This window comes from Strix uralensis, chromosome 3 (assembly GCF_047716275.1).
Source record: "Strix uralensis isolate ZFMK-TIS-50842 chromosome 3, bStrUra1, whole genome shotgun sequence".
In the NCBI taxonomy this organism is placed as follows: domain Eukaryota; kingdom Metazoa; phylum Chordata; class Aves; order Strigiformes; family Strigidae; genus Strix; species Strix uralensis.
This window is the reverse complement of record NC_133974.1, coordinates 124,192,208-124,199,626: the sequence shown is the minus strand read 5'-3', so window position 1 is coordinate 124,199,626 and position 7,419 is coordinate 124,192,208. Positions and strand designations below refer to the sequence as shown.

Here is a 7,419-nt window from a genome sequence, read left to right as displayed (position 1 = left end):
AGAGCACCATGAGCAGTCACAGTACATAACAAATGGAAAAACAGTGTAAATGGTGATACTTTAAATGAAAAAACAGGGGTCTATAACTCTTAGCTATAGTCTGGTTTCAGTAGCAGAGAGCAGGCTGGCTCAGAGGCGCCTTTTATAATTTCTTTCCTTTCTTTGATGTGACATAAGTTTAAAACTTACTATAGTGTTAGAAACCCTTTGCTAATTAAACCACTGTAAAGAGTTGTTCATGCTGTATTTCTAGTCCCTTTCACAAGCAGGTTTTAAACACACGGCAAACTTTTCACTCCTCTATTCTCTTACCCAGTTTCTTTGTGCAATGGCTTTGCAAAGGGCTTCAAACTGTCTCAGTGCTGGAGGTTATCTGCTTGGAGGTTGTTTTGTTGATTAGGGATAACAATTAAACTCAGACACCAGAGTGAAAAGAGCAGGCGTATTTTACTAGAAATAACTAAATAATATAACAGAATAATACAGAAAACATACAGTAAGAAAAGACAGAATAGTGCACTTAAACAAATAGGAAAATACAGGGTCATGCATCAAATCATTACTACCTGAGGGAGAGAACAGTGATTAAGAAAGATCCATCACCACTTGCACCCGTTCCCATCATCCAGATCCGCAGTGGCTGGGCAGCCCCGGTTACAGCGAGGATTTGGAGAGCCTGTCCCGGCAAGTGGGAAATCCTACGCGGTGCGTCCACCCGTAGGTGAGGCTTCCAAAGTCGCTGTGAGCGGGTCCAGCCTTATATAGCCCAAAACCAGCAAGCCAGAATAGCTGGCACCTTTGTTTTAAGCAGAAATACCTGGTTTTGATCTCACATTAGATTCCCCCAGAGCCTGGCCAGGGCTCAAGGGAGAAGCTAAGGGAGTTTTTCTGCTTATCTGATCGGGTTATGCGCAAGGTCTCCAAGGCCACAGTGCCAGACAATGGTCTCCATGACCCTGTTATTTTATCCACACACAAAAAAGGATAAATATACATTCAAGATAGCTACATCTTCCATACATATTTCACTAATGATTACATACTGAGTTAGCAGCTTTGGCTCAAGGCCTGTTGTTCATGCTTCAATACACATCAGAATAGGTGGTTTGTTATATCTTAGTATAATACCTATTAGGACAAAGGTTATCAGTTATAAAATATACAGGATTCATCTATAGGTCAACTCTGGCTTGGGCCGGTTGTCCAAGCCTTAGCGCTTCAGAGGTCTGGTTCCCTGGACAGATGAACTGCAGTGAATTTTCCTATTTCCTGCTACGTGAAGATGGAGAAACATAAATGGGCCAATTTCCTCGGAAAAGCTGCAATGCACAGAAAGATTTTTCAGGCTCACTGTTACTAAATTTGTCATGTAGGGCTGTCAATAGACGCTAAAATCATTATGACATGACTTATTGCCACAAATCCTCTGGACAGAAAGCACAAATAAGCTTCCTTAAGACAGATCACTAAATTCAAAAGTTTTCAGTATTTAGTAAAAATATTCAGTGTTATTTTGACAGAAATGCATTGTGGGGTGAAGGTGATCTTCCCTACATCCAAACACCTCTTGATTGTAGTAATCTTTGCCAGACTTTCCTTGTAATATAAGCAGAGACTTTTTCACATACAATAGCCTGTAGGAGTTTGGGCCGTGCTGGGGGAAAGTTAGTGCAGACAGAAGAATGCAAGGACGAAGACAAGGCCAGCAAAATAAGGCTGTCAAAAACACACAAGATAGCAGGTAAGTGAGAAACACCTGTGGTCAGCAAAAGCACACAAGTCTGAGCAAAACAGGGTATGAGACAAGGGAGTTTTTGGCAAGTTTTGGGCTTTACGTGCTAATTGCAATTAACCAATGCAAATGCTTGTAGAGGCGCATGAACAGCGCGTGTAGAAAACCTGTAGCCTATTACAAGATAGACGAGTGCGTGTACAGAACTTAGTAGAATATAAATGTAACCAGGATTGGAAAATAAAGATGAACGATCTGATCATCACATTGGTGTTGTGTCGTTCCTGTTCCCGCACAGAGAAATAAGGACCCCGGCTAATGGTGACCCCGACAATAGCCGTTTCCGATCTGTATAATATAGAAGCCACCTTCAGCAATTTTGAATTTAAAATTTTATAAGAGCTTCTTAGGTCATTTTGGTTCTAGGTATTAACTGAGTGCTAACTCAGGAACATTGTGTTTCCCTGAGAAGGGAAACCTTAAAATAAAAAATAAATTTACCACAAAATTGCCATTTCAAAATGGTCTTTTAAATTAATGCTCTGGGAATTGCATTCGCATGCTGCTTCAGTCTTAAACTGAGAGTTTTCTACGAATGAGTTTGGACAGTCTTGCAGTATATTCTGAAGGAAATAAGTCTGTTACCCCTTTGAAAGCTCCAGTTACCTGAACACTCTTGAAGCCTTTATAAAACTCCCTCCTGGGAACTGCCAATGTTGGCATCACAACTTCTGCCCACATGCAAATTCCAATGCTCTTGGTGTTCTTCATGAGCAAGTCATGTTTTGCTCCCCTCAGCTCCTTCCTGGGTTAAAGTCACATTTTCTCAGCCTCTTTCCAGACTAGTTTTTCTAATTCTTTGGTGATTCTCTCAACTTCCTGTTTGTTTTTTTTCTTCTTTTTCAAGAAAATAATCTTGTAACTTTGAGATTGTAACTTCGGTTTGGCCACTGGGGGAGCATTACTGTCTCCAAGCAGATTTACATTTCATCCCACCTTATTCTTGTGACAGAAGGATTCAGCCAAGTTTCAAAGCTTTCCTGAGAGCATTTGTGCAATCAGTGGCACACTGAAAGGAGAGCCTTCAGCTGCTGCACAGGGACTCTCTTCTGAGCTGAAGCTACCTCTGCTGAATAACAATTAAGCATGTTTTTTTCAGCTTTTTGGCTGCTTTCAGAAATTTCGGGGGTCGTGATTCAAACACAACTGCAAGGACACTTTATGTCTGAAGATGATCCATGTCACGGCGTTATCTGCTGCTAACCTGCTGAGAAATAAACTGATCTTTGATGCTCCTTTCCCTTTTCAGTCATGGAGACTATTTTGGAGGGTGGATCAGGCTGCTGTGATGGGCTTCACTGAGATGTGTCTCCTTTGCTCCCCCCATTGCTTGAGTTGTGGTCTGTAGGCCACAAATTCTGTCCTCAGTCCAAAATAATACATGGGTGAAGACCTTCGGGACAGAGTGGGTGTACGAGGAGGCTTCTTGCAGAAAGCTTGACATATTTTCAAAACTGTGGCCTCCTGGTGAGACATGTCAAATTCCTCCCTGATAGGTCAAAGAAATTATAGTCCTGTGAAAGGATGGAAGAGTTGCACTTTGAAAAGTGGGACTTGGTGCTCTCTTTAAACTCGTAGCAGCTTTGCCTTGAATACTTTGTGTGTGCGTAATGCTGCATGGAATTTGAAGAGAAAGTGTCTGACTCCAAACACCTTTGCTCCTGCCCTTTTCCCCGGGGAAGTCACAAGTGCTGGTCTGTGCTTCTCACACACCTTCCTCCCAGGGAAGCTACTGAAGCCCTTGCAGCATGGAGCTCCAGCAAGGTGCCGTGCTTCACCGCTTGTTGCTTTATTTATGGAGACTGGAAAGCAAAATCACCGGTAGGTTTATACTTCTGTGGTATTCCTGCTCCAAGAGAGAGGTTGGACTGGAGACCAATGAAAGTCTCTTCCCACCAGCACCGGGAGTCCATGAAGCCAGGCCCCTCACATGGGCCACAGAAATGACCAGGATGGAAAGATCCCTGCATGTTCCTCCATGTGGAGGTTGCTGAGCAGCCCAGGCCTTGACACTGACATTCGTCTCTCTTCTTCGCTGATTGCCTCCTTAGCTTGCCTCTTGCACATGCTGCATCTGTTGGGAAATGCTGCACAGTCAGAAAAGATACCTACCATGCCTGAATGGATTTCACTGGGGCTTGCAGCAACTTCACCGCAGAGCAAGGAGCACAATTTGACATATTGCAAGCTGGAGGAAAAGCTCTCCAGGCAAAGCAGACCAGGGCAGAGCAGAGAAGAGATGCTGAAATGGCCCGGGGCTGTGGTGAAAGCACTGTTAGCTCCACTGAACCACAACTTAAGAGGGAAAAGAGGACCAAACAGAGACTCTGGGTACAAATCCCCTCCAACACACCCCATGGAAACTTCCATCCTGCACAAAGCCACCTACATTGCTCCTTTCTGTGATCTCCTGTTGCTTATGAACAGCACTGCTTGGACGGGTGTCCCTCTCAAACCTTTTCTCCTCCCACTTTGCACCTTCTCAGCCCTGTGAGCCAGACATCACTCCACCCCAAGCCCTGTCATACATCCCCAGACCTTCTCCTCCCCTTCTCAGCAGCTGCCTTTCCTTTTGTTTTTTTAGACCTACCCCAGAGCTGTCTTTGAATACCAACCTCAGGGTCTGGTGTCAGCACCCTTTTCTGTCACCATTGCTGCCAAAGAGATTTGCCTCTGTCTCTGATGCAGGACTTTTTTTCATCTTGCACAGGGACAATTCAGTCTCTGAGAGGACCCTGTACAGTAGTAATAACACAACATGTTACTCATGAGGCACAAAAACTGGGGGATTTATGCCACTGGGTTGGAATATAAGCCCCTCTCTCAGAGGGGGTCTTATATATTTGGCTCTCTTACAAAAGATAAAGATTTGCAAGTAGGTAAAAAATTAGATTTTAACTCTGCTGTGACCAGAGATAAACCAAGGTCAAACCAGTTTATTTCCACCAGCACTTTTCTATGGCTAGTAGTTTTCCCTGTTTCTGTTTATAAATAGAGAACTATGCAGATGACACTCTGCCATATCCCTGTGTTCACAATGGTGAAGGACACTGTTATTACATAAAGCTGGGCTCCTAATTAGCACTCTGAGCTCCTGAGCATTACAGGATTGTGAAATAGTCATCACTTACAAGGTGGCAGACACCATACCAGGGCCATGAGCAGCCAGGGGCAACCATTGAGTCAACACCTTCACTTCAGCTTCTTTGCAAGGCACCAGGCACAGATCTCCCAAGAGTGAGGATGCATTCCTACAACCCCCTTCTCCTCTGTTCCCCATCAGATGGAGGCTGCATCTGTACGGCAAAATACCAGCAACACTGGCAGCCAAGAAAAGAGTTGCTAGGCAAATCTGAGCAGTGGGAGGATTTTCACATCCTGCAGCCACCTGGACTGCTGCATGCAACTCTCTTCCAGCTCTCTCCCTCCAGGGCTCTCAACCCTTGTTCTCCACACCTGGGCTTTCCCTTTCCATGCCTTATCTGTTTTTTAGGGCACACCTCTCTAACTCTTTCATAAGCTCATTCCTTACCCTTCCCCATGGGACAATCCATATGTGCAGACAGTGAGCAGCAGTAACTTCCAGTGCTCCAAGAAGACATCTACTTTCCCTGGGCTGAAGGCAACCACACATCTATATGACAGTGAGGTGTTGAAAGGTGGGAGTAAGCTCCCTGAGAGAGACCCAAGTGTGAGACACAAAGCCCACCAATATAGCCCTTCCCTCATCTGGCTGTGCCTTATGTGCTCAGCAAGCTGATGACACAAAAGTGGCACTGACTCCTGGAGGTGCTGTCAAAGGAATAAAGCCCCTGCTGCCAGAAGGTCATCAAATTATTACAGGGTTCAGCCACCAAAAGCTAAACCAGTAAAAATGCAGAATTTACAGTTAAGGTACTATTTTTGCATTGTACTTTTTAACAAAACCAGTGGTACCAAGACCCTGGCTCCATCCCTGGCAACATCTAACCAAACCAAGGCAGCAGGGTTTTGTACAAAGCCATGCTCTAGCCCACCCGGGTGCTAGCTCACGGTGGCCCCCTCCAGTTTACAAAAGGCAGAGCCTGGCAGACCCCAGATGTTGGCTGTAGGTTGGGCCAGGCCATGATCTTGTTCCCTCACCGCCTCTGTATGAGCTTTACTGGGGAGGTGTGCTAGCAATTGCATCCTCTCTGATAGGGAGCTGGGATGTGTGGAAATCTCAGCTGGTGTCAGAATGTGTGAAAGGGAAAGTACATGTGTATGGGAGACCTTGGCTGGTCCGAGGGATCAGAATGTAAGTTTGATATTGACCTTGAGCAGATAACCGTGTACCCTTAAGAGGCTTGAAAGTCCTGAGAAGAGCTGAGTAAACAAGAGTAAGGAACTACCAGACTGGAACTGCCTGACCGCAAGGAAAGGAAGGTTACCGAGGTTGCAACAGAGAAGAGGTCATCCAATCATGAACTGTTAGTCTCTAATTAAACCAACCATATATGGACACATACTCTTAATAAAGTTATAAAAAGGCTTGTTAGAACAATAAAGTAGCCATTTTGCACAATTCAGTGTTTGTCGTGTCCGTCTCAACAGCGACACATGTGTGGATGGAAAACATCCAGTCTATTAGAAGAAGAGCACCCTATGTTAAAACCATTGCAACTCCTGGCCTGGGGATAGAAAGCAAAAGGTGACTTAGAGCAATTAAAATCCAGTCACTGCAGAACAGCTGAGCAGGGATCACATCCTGTCAATTCCCGCTTGTTTTTCAGTTTATTAGCATGAACTTCACTGAAGGGAGAGCTGAGAGATGATGGAAGAGCAGCAGTAGGAGGTTATTTGTAGAATGCCAGCCAAAAAAGAAGAAAATTTGTAGGAGGGGTTTGAAGGATGAAAATGGACTTGTTTGTTCTAAGCATAGTCTGAAAATAGTCCCGGGGCTCAAGGTTATGAGAGGGGGCTGCAGACCAGAATAACATGCTTAGTTCTGAATGGGCAGGTTTGAAACAGGGACATCCCGCCAGATGAAGAAAAGCCTGAAAGAATAATGTACATTTTCTTTGTGTTACATTAAAACACTTCTTTTCCCTCCATTTTTGTATTATGGAATTTTTTTCACAACTTCCAAAATGCCCTTTGGAAACCATAGTTTCAGAAGTTTCAGAAGACTTTCAGCAACTTTCCAGACTCACCTGGACGAGGCCCCTGACTGATGGGGCTGATGCAAAGCCGAGAACAATGAGAGTCTGCAAACTGGAAACAGAAATAGGAGAGACTAGGGGGAAGGTTCAGACGCTCCTTTAGACCATGCTAAAGGACATTGATTGCCCTGAAGTCATGCTGCTTTGTGACTGCTGACACTGGCTACAACTCATATATCCCAGAAGTTCCCAATGCCAGAGAAGAGAACAAAACATAATAGACCTTCCACAGTAATTTGTATTTTGCTAGATCTGAGATTATGTTTAGCACTATGGCTGACAGGGGAAAAAAAGAAAAAGCCCGAACAGCTTTAATAATAGATTTTGGAGGACTTTGAATTGTCAGAGACATTTTCTAGTGACAGTTTGCCTGAATCATATTTGGCACTGGTAATATACCACATCTCCTGTCATTCTTTTAATTACTTTAGAGCCTTTTAAAAGAGC

The 7,419-nt window shown here is 44.3% G+C and overlaps 1 long non-coding RNA gene across 1 annotated transcript; it reads right to left on the bottom strand.

Moving 5' to 3' along the window:
- Positions 1–428: 428 nt before the first annotated feature.
- LOC141941468 (uncharacterized) lies at positions 429–4,527 on the bottom strand. The gene is made up of 2 exons (XR_012628337.1): positions 4,408–4,527; positions 429–3,866 (listed from the first exon to the last, which is right to left on the bottom strand). It is a non-coding gene; the product is annotated as an uncharacterized LOC141941468 (long non-coding RNA).
- Positions 4,528–7,419: the final 2,892 nt, after the last annotated feature.